Source organism: Anguilla anguilla, chromosome 5 (genome assembly GCF_013347855.1).
Source record: "Anguilla anguilla isolate fAngAng1 chromosome 5, fAngAng1.pri, whole genome shotgun sequence".
NCBI lineage: Eukaryota > Metazoa > Chordata > Actinopteri > Anguilliformes > Anguillidae > Anguilla > Anguilla anguilla.
Window position 1 is genome coordinate 15,244,714 of NC_049205.1, and position 22,869 is coordinate 15,267,582.

Consider the following 22,869-nt stretch of genomic DNA (forward strand, 5'->3'; position numbering starts at 1 on the left):
CGTGCACGTGAGTGTGTGTGTGTGTGTGTGTGTGTGCGCCTGTGTGCGTGCACGTGTGTGTGTGTGTGTGTGTGTGTGTGTGTGTGTGTGCGCCTGTGTGCGTGCACGTGAGTGTGTGTGTGTGTGTGTGTGTGTGTGTGTGCGCCTGTGTGCGTGCACGTGAGTGTGTGTGTGTGTGTGTGTGTGTCTGTGTGTGCGAGAGCATGTCTGTGCATTGCATGTGCACACAGACAGTTGCCTTGGTCCAGCAGCATAATTTATTGATACGGCTTGGAAACTAAGAATCTAATGAAATGATCAACGTTGCTGAATTAATTATGAAGATGAATAAGAAAGCTGGGCTCGGTGGAGCCGTGGATCTCATCAGCCATTCAGTCTCATCACGTCCTCTGTTGGAGCGGGAGGTGCTGGGCTTTGTTCTGTGCCTGGCCAGGGCTTGGACTTCATTCAAACTTTCAAAACTCGCTGGCAGCATCACCTGAGCATTTTTCAACCTGACGAGACAGCAGGTCTGCACTGGTTTCTTTTCTTGCTTTTCTTCTCTTTTTTATTTTTATTTTCTTATTTCTGTCTGTTTTTTTCCCTCCTCGGTTCTGTTGGAGGGAGGGAGAGCTGACCTGCTGGAGGTAGCAGTGGTCTGTGATCAGACAATACAGCTCTCTCTCTCTCTCTCTCTCTCTCTCTCTCTCTCTCTCTCTCTCTCTCTCTGCCTCCCTCCCTCCCTCCTTCCTTATGTTTTGTTTCTTTGGACATCATTCCAGATATCGCTCATGCAAATCATTCCAGGAGATTTTCCCAGGGAGATTCACAAACTGGCTGGGGAGCAAAATATGAAAATACATCAGAAGGTCTCATTAGATAGGTAAGCAAGGGCCACAGAAGTAGTGATTGGATGCATTAATATCAGTTAAAGTTTTGTCAGTTGTTTTGGCACCTTGGTGCCAAAGTTCAGCTGAGCTATATTTGCTTCTGTATGTGTGTGTGTGAGAGAGAGCGCTTTGTGCCTGATCTTGTTTTGTGCCTTTTGGGAATCTGTGTTTGTGTGTGTTTGGAGGTGGGATGGTTTGCACTCTACATCAGGTTTGTAGTACATGCTGCTCACCTTGGCTCGAAGAGCAATGCTAGAATTGTCTTATAATGTATTATGTCTTTTATGTACCAATTATTTTTAAAAATCACAAATTAGATATCGATCACATACCATGGATCAACAGTAATTTTATTATAATTGCTTATATACTGTACTAATTCAACTTCTAACGAGACTGCAAAAATGATTACATGGCATTAAATAATAGTAAATTAATAACTTTACATTGCTAATATACTGTACCACTTTTACTGCTTTTAAGATTACAAAATTGTATAGCATTAATTCACAGCATATCAATATATTTTTAAGGTTGCTTATATACTGTATTCATTTTGTTGCTATTAAAAGTGAAATAAGAAAGTTAAATCTTTTACATTTGAGTATGATAAAACAGTAAAAATAAACAGCTGAAAATAAAATTGATAAAAAATCAGTATGCAATATTACGTTTTTAAGTCATTCTGCATTCCTCATCATTTCTATCTGTGAATTGACTCATTGATTGCTATACAAATAACCCCATTCCTTAAAAACCCATATAATATTGATGTTTTTCATAAGGACCATCAAACCATCTCTGTATCAAGGTGTCCTTAAGCGTGGGAGTTAGGGGTGGGTCCTCAGAGAGGATGATGGGAGTTAGGGGTGGATCCTCATAGAGGATGATGGGAGTTAGGGGTGGGTCCTCAGAGAGGATGATGGGAGTTAGGGGTGGATCCTCATAGAGGATGATGGGAGTGAGGGGTGGGTCCTCAGAGAGGATGATGGGAGTTAGGGGTGGGTCCTCAGAGAGGATGATGAGAGTTAGGGGTGGATCCTCATAGAGGATGATGGGAGTGAGGGGTGGGTCCTCAGAGAGGATGATGGGAGTTAGGGGTGGGTCCTCAGAGAGGATGATGGGAGAGAAGGGCAGGTACTCAGACAGGATATTGGGAGTTGGGGCAGGAAATTGAGGTCCATGTGAGACACAGTCAGCCCCTTGCTGCTGAATGTCTCTGCCAGTAATTTCAAATAAATTTGGTTTTAAGGTTTTAATATTGTTAAATCTTAACCACAAGTCTTCCATTAGCCATAAAGCACTTCTTTGAGTCCTGAAACCAACCTCCAGATCTAATTGCTAAAAAATGGTTTTTCAAAGATTCCCAAATGTGCTCACTGGCAGGTTTGTCACATAAACATTCCCCAATTTTTCAGCACCATGGATGTTCCACAAAATACTGCATGGGTGGGGCATGCATGAATACACACAAATGGAAGTATAGATAACTGTATGCTGGAAGCCGGTTGGTTTCAGAGTTTGATGGTTTGTCATGGGAAATATAAGTTGTGATTTTAAAGATGAACTCTGTTATTTCATCAATCTTTTCCAAAGGCCTTGCAGCCTGAAGATCTACAATAGAAACGTTCTGCGATCCCACATTCCCTATTAGAAATGAAACAAGTTCATGGTTTTCAGTTACTTAGCCTAAATATTCATCACCAGCGCCCCCCAGCTGATTAATATTCAGCATTTTAAGGTCTAATTGTTAAAGAAAACTGTATTTTATGTAGCTGCAATCTTAATAGCTAATGATGGAAGAATAAAATTAGCATTAATTTCAGACCAACAGAGTATCTGATGGTTGTGCCACAGAGAATTGCTATAAGTTAGGAAGTTAATTCCATTGTCACCTCCCCCCTGTTTAAGCCTGCTGCTTTACAATAATTAGAAATGTAAAATTAGCTTGCATCAGAATGTAAAATTAGCTTGCATCAGATGAGGCGTTCTAATGTAGCCTTAGTGGATGTTAGCATACACAAAGCCTGTCAATTACAGATCACAAGAACATCAGAGGTAATCCGACAAGAAATTCAAATCTCATTGGGGTGGTGAAGTGGACTTCTCTGGTTATCATGTCATAAGCAGCTCTTTACACACGTGTGATCAACATTCCCGAAACAAATGCCTTATGATAGAGTCAGGAGCAATAGTTTTCTCTGGACTTTCTCTGGAAGCCTAATCTTCCCATTTTCAGTGAATAAAATGCATATCTCATGGCCATCTCAAAATACAGTCAGTTATTTTCTCAGGACATATCCCGAGCATATAATGCCAGCATAGAAGGATTTACTGCTTAATGTTAGTGCTATTTTGTAGAGTTCCTTCAGAATCCAAACACTCACTTAATAATTTAGGCAACTTTTTACAATCTTGTTCATTTTTTCTTCGCAGTAAATAGCAGCATACATTTTACAGCATGTGCTGTGAAATCATCATATGAAAGAACATAGCTGAAGAATAATCAAAGAAATTTCTTTGACCAAGATTTGGATTTTTTTTAAATCATAGCTATCACAGCCATTTTTGTGCATGTGCAAATCCTGTTGCTTAACAATACACATAAGTATATCCGATTGTCTGGCAGTCGGAGGGTTGCCGGTTCAAACCCCGCCCTGGGCGTGTCGAAGTGTCCTTGAGCAAGACACCTAACCCCTAACTGCTCTGGCGAATGAGAGGTATCAATTGTAAAGCGCTTTGGATAAAAGCGCTATATAAATGCAGTCCATTTACCATTTACCATTTACCAAGTAAAAACAAATATGTCATGCACCATCCTTGTCCGTGATACAGACAAGAAAGATCCATTCATATGTCATATGTTATTAAGGCATTGCATAAATTTATATGATAATAGCCCAGTTTCTTTATTTTTTTATTTTGTCAATGACCACATCAATGACATCAAATTCACAGTCACTGTAATTGACTTTAAGACTGTGACACCATTATTTAATTTCAACGCCCATCAGAGTTGGCCACCAATTTTTTGGCAGGCCATCAGTGTTTTTAATATTGTTTTTTGAAGTACTTTTGTCTGGATACACTTGGTACACAATTTCATAATGTAGTAAGTTTAGCTTGCACAGTCGCAGCACTCATTAGAAATATGACTGACGTTCAGTCTGATTTTAAACACGTTTATCACCACACAGACAAATTAACATTGCAGTGTCATTTTTGAAAAACAGCTGAAAACTAATCTCAGAAGCCCCATTGATCTCTAGCGTGTTTCAGTTTGTGTTTGTAGGGATAGTGTGAAGAGAGTAATGGCTTTGAATGTGTGGCATGGGGTTTTATCCATAGGAATGGTGCCTGCCACTTGTCTCTCACTTGCCTCCTGTCACTAGGATCTCACAGTGCCGATTGTTTGGAATCCATAGGGGAATATATAGCAGGTAGATTAGAAGTCACGGTCTTTCTGAAGTAATTACATGTGATGTGGAGGAATGCGAAGTAGTTCCTAAACTGCAAAAAGTGTTAGTGAGTCCTAACCTACCTACCTACCTGTGTGTGTGTGTGTGTGTGTGTGTGCGCATACTGTAGTTACTTTGTCAGAAACTACATACTACTTGGCAATTAGAGAATGTAGTATGTTTTCTCCTGATGGATCCTGTACAGCAGTTTGTATAGTATCTAGAGGTTTGATAATTAAACTTCATTAGATATAAAACCTCAAGCCCCGTTTTATTAATAAGTAATTGCACAGAATCAGTAAAATAGCAATTATTTGACATACTGTGCTCTCTGATAATATTGTTACAATGATTCAATTAAAGGATTGGTTTCTAATGTCTTTTCCAAAATTATCTGCTGTAAGTCATGCATTTTTATTCTTATCTCTTTTATGTATCTCTGAATTGTACCTTTTCATGTGCTGCCAACAGCACGTTACTTTCAGGAGGCTTGTACAAATAAATATTTTTTATTGTTGAATAAAAAAATGGCACTTAGTCTTTGATATCCCTGATTTGGGCCTGGCATAAAATATGGTGAAATGTTCTCTTTCCCAAAACTTTGCCATGGGTTATACTCTCTATGACACTTTTTCTTTCAGTAATACATATACATTTGCACAATACAGGCAAGGATCGTTTACATGCTCTGTGGTTTTATGTATGGTGAGACAAGTAGTTCCATAATCAAATATTCACATCACATGATGCTCCATCTACTGATTTTTTAAATCCTGTTTCCTTATTCCAATCATGTGCATACCTCAGTAACACACTAGTCCTAACATGTGTAATACACTAAAGTGAAATAAATACGTATGATTGCCAGGAACCCAAAGGGGTTCATTTTTTCACCAATAACTTTTTTCGTGTTTTTCCCTTCCAGGAATCCACTCACCGCAATCGACATCAAAACAAGGTAAGTAAAAGTCAAATGCACAAATGTTATTAACCAATTTATCAAATACAGTTAAACAAAACACGCATTCAAATTTTTCCCAACTACTTTTCTGCCTATGTCAACTGGGCCAGTTCCATTCCTCTCACACCCATATTGACTGAGACGCTTTACAGGTAAGCAATATACAGTACTCATAACATGCAATTACGCAAGCACAAAGATCAGCATAAATTATACAAGAATCGTGCACCCTCATCCTAACACTCTCGACACCATCAATAAAGACACACGCTGACTCCCACTCTGTTGGGAACAGTGGCGTGTGGTTGTGGATTTACTTTTTTTTTTTTTTTTTTTAAGCCTGCATCGAGTGATTTTTTTGGTTTTGAAAAATATTTCAGATGTTGAAAAGATCCAACAAAAGGTTAACTGTAGCAGGCTAAGAAAAAAATATGATAGTGTCGAGCTATCGAACTGGTGTCCTGTTTTCTCGGTAGCTAATGATCTGTTGGAAGCGTGTTTTTTTTTCTCTCTCTTTTTTTGAGTAACAGTATAAAGATGAAAGATTGTTCCAGGGTAGCACTGCACCGCATGCCCAACTGAAGCAGGTGTTAGAAATGCAGATGAATAGACAAGACTAAAGACAATACAAATTTGAAGTGAAAATGCTACTGGCACACCTCCTCTGTTCTTAACATGTGCAGCCTAGGGACCATTAATTATTCAGCTTATTGTGTGTGCACGTGTGCGTCGGTTCTGTAGTTAGAGAAAAGGTGTCTGTTGCAGTTAAACAGTCAGCCTCTCTGTGGTTTCTGCAGCTCTGGCAACCGTGGAGGAAGCTCCTGCCTGTGCCATTTTAATGATCGCATCAGGAGAGGTTTGGTGGCTAAAGTGCAGCTTCAGTTATTTGAAAAAAAAGAAAAAAAAAGATGGGGTTGAGGAGAAAAAAAAAAAAAAGCTTTGTACACTGGGGGTGTTTTTCAAAGAAGCACAGACTTGAAGCCATTGGGAGAGTCCTTTGACTTTAATCTTTCTGTGCTTTGAAAATGATGGCCGAGGACTGGGTGCTTCATTAAAAGACATGTTCTTTTTCTTGTGTAGTTTCAGCCAGAATTCCACTTCATGCTGATTCCAGCTTTCCCCTCGATGCACCCCCTGTACACCCCGAGAGCACCTCTTGTTACAGGGCAATTTACATTCAGAGTTATAGAGACATATCTGAGTCTCTTCAAGGCAGGCGTGTATATATCATGTTCCGGAGGTTCTGGCCAGGGCAGGTTTAATTTTCTATAGGTCCGTGACCCCACATGAGATACAGACCTAAACACCATTTCGGGTGATTGATTGGCTCATTACTCACTCTCCCAGCTGGAGTGAACAAGTGTGTGAGCATTTTAAATGGAGGCCTCTTAATGTGGGGCGGAGATTAGCAACCCTGCGTTGCCCTCCTGGACTAATATCAGAGTCGTCCGGAGACGTGAAGCACCGGCATACATCTCCATTGTCTGAATTGATGCAGGAGGCCCATGTCCGGCTCCACCTCCACCGTGATGGCTCTGTTCACATTTGAGGAAAAAGGTTGCCGTGGTGATGGGTTCCCTGGAAGCGACGGGTCTCGGGGCCTCCATCTTTGGAGCCCGTGTGATGTGGTGATAAGGTCACAGGAGACGCGGCCTCTCTGAACTTTGCGGACGTGACGAGGCAGGGAAGGGGGGAGGGGGGTGGTGGAGGAGGGGAGGAGCCTCAGAGACGCGCCGCATGGGAACCGATCGATCGCTCGATGTGCGGCGCACTCCAGGAACTCACAAATCAGGTCACAGCCAGCTGCTTTAATGATAAGGGTGGGGCAGCTGTGGATGAGGTGTTGTAATCTGAATGTGCGGTGATGGTGTTCTTTTTTATTATTTTTTGAATTGTTTTGCTTTGTTTTATGGATATAGAGACACAGAAGTAGGATGATGCCAATCCCAGTATCTAAGCAGTGTTCGTAAACTGTGCTGAAAAACCTGAGCAGTGTTCAAAGATACCTACCGACCTGGTTGGGAAGTTGACTGCAAATTCAGGGTGACAGAATCAGGCATGGTTATGTGGGTACATTATATTAGATATTGTGATTCTCCAGATTCACAGCCACTTAACAACCCAATCAGTGTCAACTGTGAAGAGAAACATTCTTATAAATCGGACTAAATCACTGAGTACACACTCAGTACACACCGAGTACAGTGTGAGTAAAGCGCCTCATTTCCACCGGCCTCTGATCTTTAGTTGAAATCTTTTAAACTTGTTTACTGACCTCTGGTGCTTTGATATCCCTGGATCGCATCTCTTCTGATCATTTTCAAATTCGTGAGAAGAGTTTTGTTTCAGAGGGAGAGAGGCTATTTCCTGTCAATTCACTCTCAAGTCAGAAGCTAACATCTCTGCATAACTGTCTATGTTACTTTTCATGGTATACAGTTCTGTGCTGATAAACAAGACCAGTGGGCAAATGTATAGAGGCACTGTGCTCAGATCTCTATACCAAATATTGGTAATGGTTCCTTGATCAGATGGGCATATTAAGACACTGAAAATCTCACAGTCCGTTGTGTGGAGCCTATTCGAGCAGGTTACCTTCATTTAATACTGCCGAAAGCTGAAACGAATAAAAACTGCCCCTCAGCATATTTACATGAAACAAACAAAGAGACAGAAGCGAAGCCTTTGATCAATCGATCTATAAACAAATTCCGGCGGAAGAGCTCAGGATTGGGATGCGGAGACAGATGTGCGGAAAGATCAAACTGTGTCAAATGAGGAATCGGGAATAATAAAGCCCTGCTGATGTTTTTTCAGTCACATCCCTCAGTCTGGCTCCCTTTCTACTATATGGCTCTATTGATCTCCTACACAATGTAGATACAGGTCAGGTTCTCTTTCATGCTTCAGAATTGGGGTTGTCATTTTGTCGTGGATCTGCTTTTGAAAGTGATGGAGAGTCCATGAGTCACTCAAATGTCATTATACCGCCATTAGCAGAATATATATCTGAATTGTTATGATCTTTAAAAAATACTGCAGTTTTTTTTTTGTCGAAAGTGAAATTAAATGAAAGCCAGGAAGGGCAATGTTTTTGACTCAGGTCTGTCTGTTTGGAAGTCTTTGTGTTTTCAGAGGGAATTTTTGTTTTGAGGAATTCAGTGTTATTTTTTTAAAAGTCTTCTCACGCCGGACGTGCTCTCGGATGACTTTGGTGTGCCGTGCGAGCTGGTGGTGCGAACAGAACCGCGTCTGAAACCGAGAGCGAAAGATTGGCGGAGATCGACACCACCTGATCCATCAAATGTCAGGTTGTCTGTACGTCTGTCTGTCCTCATTAAGAACAACTGACTGAGCCTCAAACAGCCCTGTCTTCTCTCCATGCTCTTTGGGGATGCGGAGGCGAAAAAAAGATGTTTTTTGGAGGCGAGCGGCGCGGAGAGGGAAAAGACTGGAATCGATTGTGTTTTCTCTCCTAACCTGATTTAAATTAGGGCTAGCTCCTCAGAAGTTCCCTATGCCCTGTTGTTCTTGAAAGAATGCGCTTCTGTGAGCTCGCTAACTTCGAGGCCTATAAAGTTATTACCCGTTTATTAATAATTCAAAGCAAATAATCATTAAGAATGCGGTTTGTGTTGGAATTTGAGTTAAAACGCGGAAAAGCAAAAGGCAGCGAAAATAAAATAAGATGTTACGCGCGTTCCCTTTTTTTTTGGTTCCTGTGGGAGACTGAGCTCCATATCCTCTTGAGAGGGAACAGAGTTTCTCCTCCCCACAAGGGCCGGCTGTTTTTCACTCCACAATGTTTTATATGTAAATGTAATCGAAAATGTCAACGAGTAATTAGCCGAGGTTTGCCGTGCAAATGACGCGCTAACGAGCCGACGCGCCCCCCCCCCCCCCCACCCCCTTTAATGGGATCTTTTAAAGTTTGCTGCAGACCATAATAACACGTGAAGCCGGCTGCGTGTTCAGGGTCATGCTGAACGCTGTTGCCGTGGCTGCGCGTGGAGATAGATCATATTAAACATTCCCCCAGCCATTCTCGCTCTCAACAAAGCCCATGTCCCCCAAGACTTTCAATTATTAATGCCCGGGATTTCAGGGGATTCAGCAGATATTTTCACCGTTATTGATGGCAAATGTATTTTATTTACAGGATGCATATAATCAAATGGGACGCCCCATATAGCTGCGCTGAGTCTGTGGGCAAAAATGTCCCATTCTCTCTTATAATAAAGTTGAAGGAGTGTCCCATTTTTGCTCACAGTCCAGTGCCATGTTCCATTCTTCCTTGCAATGTGGATATCAGTACCCCACCTTTCTCACTGTGCCAATTGCAGTGTCCCATTGGCTTTCAGTACTGATATCAGTGTCCCATACAGTCACACAGTGTGGATATCTGGGGTGTCCCATTCCCTCTCACATTGCCAATTTAAGTGTCCCTCACTCAGTACTGATATCAGCATCCCATACTCTTACACATTGCACATATCAGGGTGTCCCATTTTCCCTGCCAGTGCTAGTGTCAGTGTCCCATTCTTTCCCACTATGTGGCTATCAGTGTCCAATTCCCTCCCCCAGGGCAGATATCAGATATCAGAGTGCCCTGTCTTCTCCTTCCATCGTGCTGAAATCAGTATCCCATTCTTCTTCACAGTGAGGATAACAGAGTGTTCTGCTCTCTCTTTCTTACAGTGAGGGCCCCAGAGTACTCACCTTGCTATCAGTACAGCATACATCTAACAGGGTGGAATTAAGTCCTCTAACCCAGTAAAACCTCAGCAGAAAATGAAGGCCTGTCACCATTTGAGGCCTGTCATCATCATTACTGAAGCTAGGCCTTCAGTTGGCGGGATTGTTTCTCGCCTCTAAACTTTTACCACTAATTAACGCCTTCATGATTATTAAGTAAACTCAATTCAGGTTTGAGAAGTCTATCAAGTTTCAGTGATATACAGTATAGAGGTCCTGAGCCATTATGAGAAAGCTGGTTCCGATTTTAAGGCTCAGCTCTGTTAGCAGAAAGAGCATATACAGATCAAAATGTGTTCAGTTTGGCAGCGTGTCGCTTGCTAATCACCTGAAATAAAAGCAAAAGCAGATATTTCTGCCAGCTCTATTTCAGGCTCGCAACTCACCGCTGGTCCTGATGCACGCATGCTGTGCTTGCATTTTATTTAACTTCTAAAGCATGCCACTGATTACATAGACTCGCATTAATGAATTATGTATTTATGAATTAAACTGTGAAAGCAGTGGAATGAGACACCGTGGCGGCATAATGGGGTGGTCCCTAGAAACTGCAATTCCTGTGGGGTACAATACTCTTAGCTGCTCATTAGAAGCAACCAATTGAAAGATTATCATCCTGGTGAAAATGATCAGGGATTTGAACGGATTACTAGGATTGTGGGTGGGTGAGGTCTGGTCCTAAAGCCATTGTTGTGATCATTGCTTTTAGTGTTAGTAAAGCCTTTTATGGACTTTTTCCTGTGAAATGTTTTGACAGAACCCCCTACCCACCACCGCCATGCTAACTACGGGCCATACTGCAATGCATAGGGCATAATTCTTTCCAGGAAACAAATGCCTTTTGGTGGAATGTGATATAAAAATGGTGTTAAAACATAACAATTAGGATCAGCAGGAATTAGCGGACAATATCCAGGGACAATGCTGGCGGTCTTAATGTTTGCAATTTGGCCATGTGACGATAAAATGTGATGGAGGAGGATGCCCGGACCAGGAGTGTAGCTCCTCTAATGAGGGCTTTTATGGACTTTAATTTGTCCTCCCCTCATGGGGCTGCTGATGCATTGAACCCACCCCCCCCCCCATTCCCCCCACCCCAATATTTAAACCATTAACATGTATACTGCAGTTTGACTCTGCCTTAACTATATTGAATTGCTTGATTTCGTCGTGTTGTATTTTCATTTTAACATAGAGGTAGTTATATTACCATATTGAAGTAATATAATTATAATATGGATTGCCATGGGCAGGTCAACTGAAAATTTGGCATAAATCAGAAAGTAATTTTCTCCTTGGCCATGTGAATAAATATGTATAAATTGTCTGAAATAATAATTTAAACCGTAATTATTTTTGGTCATTTTAAATTTTTGGGCAAAATGATTGTCCACATGATCTGAAAAAATATCAGTATTTAAGCTGACATTCTGTCTGCATATTTTAAAGGGTACACGTTCTTCTCTTTATTTATATTTATGTTTCAGTTGATGGTGATCTGAGTTTTAACCCAGTGTGATCTGTGTGAACTGGACTTTCTCTGCGCTGTCTGAGCTGTAGAGGTATGCACACTAAAGTTCTGCTGGTTGCAGTTGTTCTCCCTCTGAGTTTGATTGTGATCCCTATTGCAAGAAGGGTAACAGAAATAACTGTAGGACAATTAGTGAGAGTGTAAATTTATTTGTTTGAAGTGGCAAGGTAAATAAGGTATTAACTAACAAAATTACACTATTAGCCTTTTTTTTTTTTTGCAAACCCTCATCCCTGGCTTTGTTGCAGGAAATCGTGTTACTTTTTGCCATTATGATTACTTAATGTTTTTTGTATCTGTCCATTATGTCCACCCATATCATTCTTTTTTCCATGGGTTAGGGGGAATATATATGCTGCTGGAGTGGCCTACGGTCCACGCAGAACTGCTATAGGCTCGTTTTTGCAGACACCTCCACTTTTATGGGAGTGCGCACAGAACTTAATTAACATTCACCTAGCAAGTCGACACCCATCTTTGCGATATCGGTTAAGCCCAGATTGCGGTTGTTGGGTTTCGTGAAGCCAGCTAATGCAAAGAAACCCTGGGTATGTTGAGCTTCCTTCGTTCTATACCCCCCTGGTCTCAAGAGCTCTCCTGTTCTCCAGGTATAGCAGCTGGGACTAGATGAAAGGAGCAAAGCACTGTGCTGCGTTCCTATCTGTCCCCAGACACTCCCGGAGACCCCCAAAAACAAATATGAAAGGGGGAAGACAGGTAAATAAGCAAATTGAAAAATGCTGGGTTGCTGTCTTGCCCCGAGACATGTAATGCTATTGTTCTTCTACTTTGAAACCTTTATTTTAGTCATAGGTGGTGTGTCTCAGTCTCGCACCTCAAAGTTATTCTCATTTTTCTTCGCTTTGGGCTTGTGCAGCTTACATAATCTTCTGATATTTTTCTGCACAAAAGGCTGGGTGAGATCTGACAGTTCCGTCGAGCTCCTGATCTTGAAAACAGACTGAAACATCTGCATTTTTTTTCCAGAAGGAATGGAAATTCAGAGAACTTTCAAAATTAGGCAGCCATGTGACTGTACTAGCTGTACAATGTATCCTGCGCACCATTATCCTTAGTTTCCCAATGTACGCCTAGTCAGTGTAAGTTTTTCAGCATAGAAGTGGTCAGTGTGGACTGAATCAGGTCTGAATGAAGCTCGTTACATGTCTCGCATCATGAAAAATGTATTGTGAAAAAAGTAAATTCAGAGTAAAAAATATAGCCATTAATTTTAATGATTACTACTCTGAAAATGATATGAGAACTGAGAAATCAATTCCGGAATATTGCTCATAATAATACTATTACTGCCTCATTAGAGCAATGTGTTTGTATTCCTCATTCTGTGCATTTGATTAGAATGATGTCAGATACATGGCTCATGCTTAGGCCTCATTAGTGCTACGTCTGTCATGTGGAACCATTAGTGACACGCGTGAATCAATTCAAATCAATGGAAGGTCTGCAGTGTAATTCATTGGAGTTGCACTGTAGATCTGCACATTTCTGATTGCTGACAAGCAGCAGGGACAGGGAGCATTCGTACTTATTACTGGTGGACTGTGTCTTTTATTGGCCTGGTGCTAACCGGTTTGTAGGTTTAGTGTATTCCCGCTGGTTCCTGTGGATGAGGTGCATTCATTTATTTGGTTATTTTAATATTTATTATTATTTTTAGGAGGTAGAAGATGGTCAGTTTGTGCATGAAGCTTGGTGAGCAGCCAGGCGTAGTTGTGTGTGTGTGAGATGCATCACCAGTCTGTCCCAAAGGGTCTTAGTGAGTACAGCACCACCAGTCAGTCCCAGCGGGTCTAAGTGAGTACCAGTTCTGATGTCACGGCTGCTGCAGATAAGCTGCTGTCACACACGAACTGCCGATGCATCTTCATCCGAGATGAGTGGCACCCGGTCCCAAATTCCTTGGGTTTTATGGAGTCTGTTAGAAGTGGAGGAGCAGCTTTCTGCCGGAATACTGCAGCCAATAGGCCTGTTGTGTGTGCGCATGTCTGCGTGTGTGTGCGTGTGTGTGTGTGTGTGTGTGTGTGTGTGTGCGCGTGTCTGTGTCTGTGTGTGTGTGTGTGTGTGTGTGCGTTTCTGTGTTAAAACCCGACAGGTTTTTATAAATTTATGCTAGAGTACATCTCCAGACAGATGTAGAAACGTTTTTTTTTTAAATGACGCAATTGTGTTTAACCTGAAAATGTAGGAAGCTGTATACTGTACAGGTTGTCTTGACTGCAAATCCACCTACACTGTACTCTCATCTCACAAGATGACTTGCCGAAGAGGAATTTTCTGGGAAAATTTTAGTGACAATTTAGAGACAGCTGAGCAGGATGAACATAAGCGCAGGTTTTCTCCGGTTATTCCGCTGCTCCTGGCGTTCCCGTCCTCGGCTAAAGGCTGTCTGACAGGCGGCAGATGCGGGAGACCGGGAGCGCCGCGTTTTAACCTTTAGCTCCTTCCCCTTAGCCCGCCCCCTCCGGCTGCGGCCGGACGCCCTTCCTCCCCGCCTTTAAATCAATATCGCCGTGACACAATACAAACGACCGGAGACCGCACATGAATAACCGTGTGACTCTGGAGGCGGCGCGCGCGAGCCGAGCTCTCTGAGTGAGAGAGAGAGAGAGAGAGAAGAGAGGGAGGGAGGGAGGGAGGGAGGCAGGCCAGGAGGGATGAGGGTAATAACTGCAAATGAAGCAGCACGTTAATTATTTTCAGGTCTCCTATGTGTGGATGGGAGGGTGTGCCTGGTCAGCCCCTGCTATTGTTTACTTAAAGGTGTTATTACCCTGCCAAGAACACCCCCAGGGACTGTACCCCCACACCCCCCCCACCTTCCCCAACCCACACCTCACCCTCCCCTCCCCCTTCCTCCTCCCTCCCCCAAGTAAATCCACAGTGGCAAAATTGTGTTAATTTACCCAGCTAGAAATATTAACCATATTATATCAAATAACTGCCACGGACGATTGGCCAGCCGGCTCTGTGACTTCATTTTAATTGATTTCTGTTCTCCACTTTCAGCCTTTGTTCATTTGGTTTCCGCGGTGACAGAATGTTTATTAAAGGCATTACGTATGGAAAGAAACACGTATTGTAAATTGCTTTGTTTAGTCTGTCTATTAGCACTAGACATTCTCCAGTGAAATGTGTAATCAGAGAGACTTTTAATATGCCATACGCTTTTCTCAGTGATCAGTTCTGTATGCCGTTTTATCTTTGATTTAAACTTGTGTTCCTTCAATCTCACACTTATATATCAGTGAAGATCCTGACATAAAGGTTTATCAGTGAGGACATTTTTATTTAATTATTATTTATTGTATTTTTTTATTACATCTTCTGGCGTTCATCTGTAATTGTTTGTCCGTGTGTGTGCGTTTGGAATATATTTGTGTGTGCAGCTATTTCTGTGTGTGCCCATGCAATGAGTAGAAGTGTATCCATGCATGTGTATCTGTACATGGGTTCGCATAAAAGCTTTGTATAGATTTACAGCTTGTGCATACACGTTGTGTATCTATGAAAATGCAAACATGTATGTGCATATGAATGTGAGCAGTATGTTTGTGTGCATGTATGCGTGTGTGTGCATGTGTGTGTGTGTGTGTGTGTGTACATGTGTGCGTGTGTGTGTGTGTGTGTGTGCGCATATGTGTGTGTGTGTGTGTGTGTACATGTGTGCGTGTGTGTGTGTGTGTGTGTATACATGTGTGCGTGTGTGTGCATGTGTGTGTGTGTGTATACATGTGTGTGTGTGTACATGTGTGCGTATGTGTGTGTGTGTGTGTGTGTGTGTGTGTGCGCATATGCGTGTGTGTGTGTGTGTGTCTGCAGTGAGGTACCCTCAGGCTCTCCTAACACACAGACTCAGCTGGGACGTGACTGGGTCTCTCTGACACCCTCCGCCCTGGCTCTGCACAGACCTTCACTATTAAATACAGGCTCTGCAGGCCACAGGAATAACCAACAGCACACATCGCCGGTTGATTTAGTTCAACTGAAGGCATATATAACACTAAAAGTGATAGAGCGTCTTTGCGGTGGGAACGCATTGCCCAAAAGGACCTGTTTTTATGTCTTACTTCAAGTTTAATTGCTGTGAGGAGCCCCTGTGAACATTTCATACAGATTTTTTTTTCCAGTTGTCTAAGTCTTACAGGCATGCTGTTCACCCAAAAAAGAAAAGCCTACTAATCATCTTTTAGTGTTTTAGGGCATGGAATGCTAGAAGAAGTGGCACACACATACACACACACGCACACACACACGCACACATGCACACAAGCACACACGCAAGCACACACACACACATACATATATATACACACACACACACACAAACAAAGTGCTTGGGTCTGGCAGCCCCCCTAGCCTGAGGGAGTAAGAGAGAGAGGTGGGGAGGGACGCATAATCACTTGTTAGAGATGTGGTCTGGATAAGGAGCCCGGCTCGACTCTGACGCTCTTAGCTCGCGAGCCTCCTCGCGCGGTTTCTCTACGGATCCTCAGTGGGAACATGGCGCCTCCTCAAACCCATCAAAGTCTCGGCTCTTCTGTTTCAAGTCCCTTTGTTTCACACCAATAGAAGAGGCCCAATCTCTCCAGTCACCATTCAGCTTTTTGATTGAGGGGTCTTGGAACATTGGGGGTTGTAGTTTTTTTGTGATTCTCTGTCTAGTCGCACAGGTAATGTCTGCACCTCTGTTATCCTTTACCACCCTACACTTGGCACTGTTGTGTTTCATTAGTGCAAATTAAGCAGTGAATCAATGTCCTGTTAAAGAATATCCAAATTCTCTCCCCGTAATGCTAAATGCTCTTTGCCGAGGACTGCTAGTTAATCCTCCGGCAGCAAACGGCGAATTGTAAATTATTTATGTGTGGCGTGTTTATATTAAAACGGGGGTCCTCAAAATGGATTTGGGCTCTCAAGGGGCAACCGTGTGGATCCAAGAGAGAGGGGGATGGGGGTCTTCCTCTGAAATATGCAGAATGAAGCACATCGAGAATGTTATGTTCAGTGTGAGCTTGAGTGCTTAGCTCAAGTTTGGCAGGTTGAGTAATCAACAAAATGAGTGAAGAGGAGTGCTTCATTAATGCATAATGACAATTATAATAATAATAATAATACAGTTGTTTGTATTGGTAAGTTAAATCCAGTCCTAAAAAAAGCAAGAGGGCTTTTTAGTACTACAGGTTGACAGCTCATTTTGGTGCTTGGTAAAGACGATGAAGGATGATAAAGGATGAGGGTGTAGCAGGGGTTGTTCCCAGCTCCTGTGTACTGTAATATTAATCCACATAATCTGAACAAGCAATACAGGGCTTTAATGAAGGTGTAAAGATGCGGGATGTCATCTGTTTGTCAGGATGAGGGGACTAGTGCTACTTCCTGTGCACATCAGTGCAGGAAATGTAGATAGCAGTGGTGGAGAAGGGGAAGAGGAGAAATTTCAGAAATAGCCAGTCACCAAAGCAGGAAATATGCAGTGTTTTTATGCTCACAGGAAAAAGAAATAAAACAACTTGGCGGAGTTTGGGTAATTGTTTGGGGATTATCTACAAACTCTTGTCCCGAATCTTCATTCAAGTGTTCAAATCTGTCAAAACCCAGCTCCAAGTTATCCCCAGCCTTAGAGTTCTGTATTTGCTAAAGAGACCCCAAGGAAGAACGCATTGCAGAATAACACAAAGAGAACTAAAGAGAAATGCTAATGGCGGGAAGACATAAATGGAGACTTTGACGCGGTATTTACGAATGCGCCGAAAGCTGTCGGCTAAGACGCGCCGGGCGAGAGCGAGAATACGCGGGAAAGACGGCGACGGCGGGCCCGCGTCTCAGCCATCAGACGTTCGTTTTTTTAGCTGTCAGCAGACGGCCCCGTTCGCCTGCCAAGTTTCCTCTGACGCTCCTCCACTGCCTGCAGCGTGCCCGGAGCGGCTGCTCTCTTCACTCAAAGCGCTGATTTTACTTCGGTTAGCCTCGTCGGCGCTGATAAAAAAATCTTTTTTAAAAACCCTCCGCTCGCTGCCGTCCCGCGTCGAAGGCGGCTCATCTGATTAGCTGCGCTCGCCGCACGAGGACGAGCGACCGAGGAGTCTTTAACGCGACGGCGGCGGGAGGCGAGGGCCAGCCGCGGAGCCCGCCGCCAAATCTAATTTTCACTGTTATTTATTTATTTACTTATTCAGTAATCTGTAATTCAGTAATCAAGCCCCATTCATTGAGTACAGGGGCAGTCCCTGAGCTTATAGTAGCGGTTATTAGCCTTTGTAAGTTTAGCGTGTTGTTGTTGTTGCTCATTATGTCACCGCGTGTCTGCTTGCTGAACTCACTCCCACCCCCGCCGCCCGTCTCCGTGGATCCTGAGCCTCTTTGGCAGCCTGCCACAGGGTCAGCCCACTCAAGTGGAATCTAAAGGGGGCCTTTGAACGTAATAGCTTGTGACTGGCATTGGTTATGTGCTTGAGTGCGCCATTGATTGAGCACTTGTTTGCTTAATCACTGTCAGTGACACGTGTGGTCACTTCGGCCCCGAGAAAGACGGCGAGAGAGAGAGAGAGAGAGAGAGGGAGAGGGCAAGAGAGTCTCCCAGTGTCCCACTGTGGTGAGAGAAAAGGGGAGGAGAGTGGGGCTTTTTTTTAACTTGAGAGGGGGCTTTTCACAATGAGGAGCCCTTCACACCAGGCGCCGTTGCAGGCCCCCCCCCTTCCCGCCACCCCCATCCCCGCAGGCGGCTTTTTACAGCTCTGGGGGGTCAGCCCTAAAGGTCAATGTCACCCAGCCACGCGGTCCAGACTGACACAGCTGAGAGGCAGAGCCATTTAATGTCTGTCACACATTCGGATAGCTCTCCATCCCCCCCCCCAGAGCAGTTCAACACCTCAAGCCTCAACCCCCACTTAAAATTACCTTTTGAGTAATTTATCGTGTTGTACATACCGTACGAAACTATGTTATATTCTTGGTCAATACCTGAATTAGATTACTTGCTTTTTTCATTTAACGGTAAGACTATTATAGTGTATAGCCTACCGCAGGAGGAGAGCTGCGTCAACCTCATGATATTCTGCAGTAAGTACAGCAGGGGGCACTTGCAGATGCTGTGCACAGAATGCTGGGTATTCTGCCGGTGTATAGGGAGGGACTCATATTTAAACTGTCTTCACCTTTCAGATAAAGCCTGGTTCGATATAAAGCCTTTTCCTTGGATTGGTGTGCAGTGATGCCTGTCTAAAACTCCACCCAGGGGAGGGGCAAAGGTGCGGACCCGCAGGCGAACGCAGAGTTTAAGAGTTGATGGCAGTTTCCCCGTCATTTGGTGACATCAGTGTTGAGGAAAGTGTTCATCAATGATGGCTTAAATGCAGAAACCTGTGCCTTGCTCTTGAAAAACTGTCCACATGTTGCCCATATGTATAGCATATATATAGAAATATTATCAAGATATTGTCAATCCTTCAGAATATATGGGCACATATTTACCACAACATTATTATTGCAACATTTTTTTTAATGCATTGTCATCAAACATATTTAACATTATGTATTTCGAAATGTGCGCATATTTATAATTATAATAATACAGTAAATTCCAATTCTATATGAGTGAAAAAGCTTCTGATTTGAGTGCCAAATCTATACCATTTCATCACCAGTCTCGCGCTTGTTCCAGTCCGTAAAGTGTCCTGTCCTCATGTCTGGGTGACCAGAAATATTTTGCAGAAATTTCCCTGTTGCATTGTATATTCAGCATGAACCCGGACGCTCAGGAAAAAGAGATCTCTTTCAAGCAGAGTTCAGACAGAGGCGCTTTAAACAGGGGAGCTATGCCCCCGGTGCACGCTTCACAGTGACGCCGTCACCACGTGAGACGCCACAGAAAGGCTCAGTTCCACCGCCGCGTCGTTGCTTAGCAACAATAACGACACTGACCTTTCGAACGTCAGAGGGACGGGACGGGCACTTCCCGTACGAGGAGCACGGAGCAGTGTGACAGGGCGCATAGGTGAATGCTTCTCTGAGGCACAATGTATCTGTAATCTACACAAAAAGTTATATTGTACAACCTCCAACCCCCCCCCCCCCCCCCCATCCACACTCTGCCACCCAATCCCCACCCTAAACCTTCTGTAAGAATCCATGAAAGTTTTGGGTCTTCTCTGGATGCGGAGCTTCTTCTTCTGTGGTGCTGTTGTTCCCCGTCTCCTCGGGAGACTGCCGGCGTTCGGCAGCGCAGGTGTCTGAGAGCGTTTTTAAACATCTGAGGCGCTGCTTCCGCTGTCTCCTGAGGGAAGATGCGCACGGCTTTTCAATGAAGAATAATGGTATTACAGAGCTGTCTGGATGGCGTGTTTGCCCTGAAAATAACCGAGTAATGGATTAGATCACACACACACAGGTGCGTTGTTTTGATGCAGGGATTTTCTGGGAGTTTTTTTTTTTATTCTCCTTCTCCAAACATTTGGTTCGTCTTCAGAACTAAAGACGTGACTGTGGAAAACTAGTGCAGAAAAAAGTCAGTACAGGTACAGTAGCCCGAAGCGTTATAATGACGGGGGCACAGAAACTGCTTATTGCTTATAAATGCCAGTGATCCCTGCTCCCTGTCAGTAAGGCCTTATCTCTGTCCCTCCTACCATCTGTCTGTCTGACCTGCATTCATCCTGTCTGTCCTGACTGTCCACCTGCCCAGCAGAACTGTATCTGAGTGTTGTACACCTGAGCTATCCCCTTTTCATACTGGAGAAATCCTTGCCCAATACAGGCTACATCCATTGTCATCAAACATGTTGGATGCTAGACCACAGTTTCCGTTTGACTCTTTATTTTAACATGACTGACTGATTTGTACCACTGTAGCCATTTTCTACATATGTTGGGTTTTACCATTTGGATTTCCTTTTCCACTCCAACAGGCTGAACATCACGTATGAAGGAACGGACTTCGATCCGAACATAAAAATCAGAAAAAGGAAATCACATGCTTTCCGCTCGTGTCCTGGAATGGATATAAACAGCAAACGTGTATGTTTGTTCCTTTTCAGAAAGCTGTGACACTGTCATACCACTGTGTACCATTGCAGCTGTATATCTCTATTCATTATTGATGGTCTGAGCTTAGATGGGCCACTCTCTACACATGTAATATGGATTTACCCACAGAGCCTAGGCCTCATCTGTACTGTGTGAGATTGCAGTTCACCACCAACCTGTTGAGAGGGGGCACGCGGGGTCAAGATCGCTGAGGACGTCCGTTGCTGAGAATTGGTATTAACGACGTGGCTGCTGTTTCTGTCTGTCTTGTGATAGGCCCTCATGAGCATCATGCCCCTGGCTTGGAGGATGGCGATCGCGATTATGCTGTTACCACCTTGGGAATGAAAGACAACCCAAAAGTAAACAGAGGTGCCATAAGAGGAGTGGCGAGGTATGCAAGCAGTGCCGTATCGGTTTCTGCATCCTGTGTTCGCTATTCTCAAATATTGAACTTTATTTTCAATAAATGTCTTGACAAGATCATGAATGACAACTGAAGACTGTGTGTACCCATTGGAAACACTGTATTGTGATCTAATCTGAGCAATCCAGTTTTGGCGTATACTGCTGAATAGCTAATTGAGCCAGGGTAATTGGTGGAAGCTAATACCTGCATACATCAACCGTTCAGGAATAGAACTGTTCACCTGTACGTCTTTCTTTCATATATTCAAACTTACAAAATAACCTGATAATAACTGACATTTAAATGCATGCTGGCACCCTGTCTGCTGATTGACATTGAGTAATTTTATTGTAGGAATTAATTAATACATATATGAGTATGTGTATTGCATATTGCATTCTGTGAACTAAAGCATGTACCAGAAACAGGTAATGTTAGCAGTGAAAAACTACCTAGTTATAGTAACACTGTTTGACTTTCATCATTCTTTCTAGCGAATGAAAAGTGTGTGAGGTTGAAAAAAGAGAGGAGGATTCAGTTGAAGGAGTTGTGCACAGAAGTAAAGTTCAATTTACTCCTGCTCTCAGTTCCCATGGCAATGCCTGACAGTGCAGCCAAGTGTGTTTATTGCCTTCTGTCATATATCTGACCATCACAACTCTCTCCTCCAGACCCAGATCTGATGTCAGAGTCCTGCACTCCATACAGTACTTCAGAGCCCCACCGAACATACAGTTAGACGGTGGGGGGGCTGAATGGGTCTTGGTGAAGGATTGTGGTCATCCCTTTCTAACCACACCCCAGTGACAGCCTCCTCCGGCCAATCAGGTGCATACAATCAGCCTTCACAATCTGCACCTGGAGTGTCCTCCTCTCACTTTTGCTGTTCTCAGACAGGCTGTGCACTTGTCTGAAATGACTTGTCTGAACCATGCAGTGATGATAAATAAAATAATTGGGTATTCCGATCTTTGATAAAAATAAGGGTGAGAATTAAAAGAAAAAAAGTTCTTCATGTTAGAACAACTCTTGACGGTATTAAATAAACTCTTGAAGTTTTTATATCCACTATGGACAACACATACCATATTACAATTGAAAACACCCAGAGTTGATTTCACACAGAGCGTTTTGCTGTGTACAGAAACAGGTAGGTGTGAGTTTGTGTGAGAAACACAACTAGAGTGAACTCACTAAGGGGGTCAGCAGCACAGACAGCCACTGCATTCTCACCTCACCTGCAGTGTCACCTGGGCTGATCCCTCCATGGCCTCAGTCCACCCACAGCGATCACAGCGAAGGCGAACGGGCCACATGCACAAATACCGTGGCCCGGGTGACCCCCCCAACCCCAGCACTGTAATCTGCACCACCCTCAGTCGGCACCCTTCGCCGCACCCCTCGCTCCCTGTCCATCTCGGAGAGAGACCCCTACCTGTGCACTTTTTGTTCTGATGCACGCCTGACTTCTGAAGAGGCTCTTAGCCCCTTTGCTCTTTGCTGATCTGGGGATGTGCGCCTCTGAGACTTAAAATCAGCGCACGCACATCCATCGACTCAGCACCTCAGTTGAACATCTTGGCATCGGATTGAATATCTTCATTCCCTTTCCCGCAATTTGTCATGGATTAAAAGAAGCTCACATTTTCTTAGAATATAAACAATGGACATATAGAAAACCACATATTTTAAACATTAAACATTTGGCATTAACACCATCAGGACGGGACAGGTTTTTCTGGTTGATTTTTATTATCATTAGTATTGTTTCAGATTTCAGACTTGTAACAGGTATGGTATGGTACTATATGGTTGAATCTTAACAAGACTGGAATCTAGGAAAA

The 22,869-nt window shown here is 43.4% G+C and overlaps 1 long non-coding RNA gene across 1 annotated transcript; it reads left to right on the forward strand.

Moving 5' to 3' along the window:
* Positions 1 to 374: 374 nt before the first annotated feature.
* Positions 375 to 21,877, forward strand: LOC118228442. Its single transcript, XR_004765491.1, has 5 exons — positions 375 to 509; positions 762 to 862; positions 5,253 to 5,285; positions 20,893 to 21,010; positions 21,697 to 21,877. It is a non-coding gene; the product is annotated as an uncharacterized LOC118228442 (long non-coding RNA).
* Positions 21,878 to 22,869: the final 992 nt, after the last annotated feature.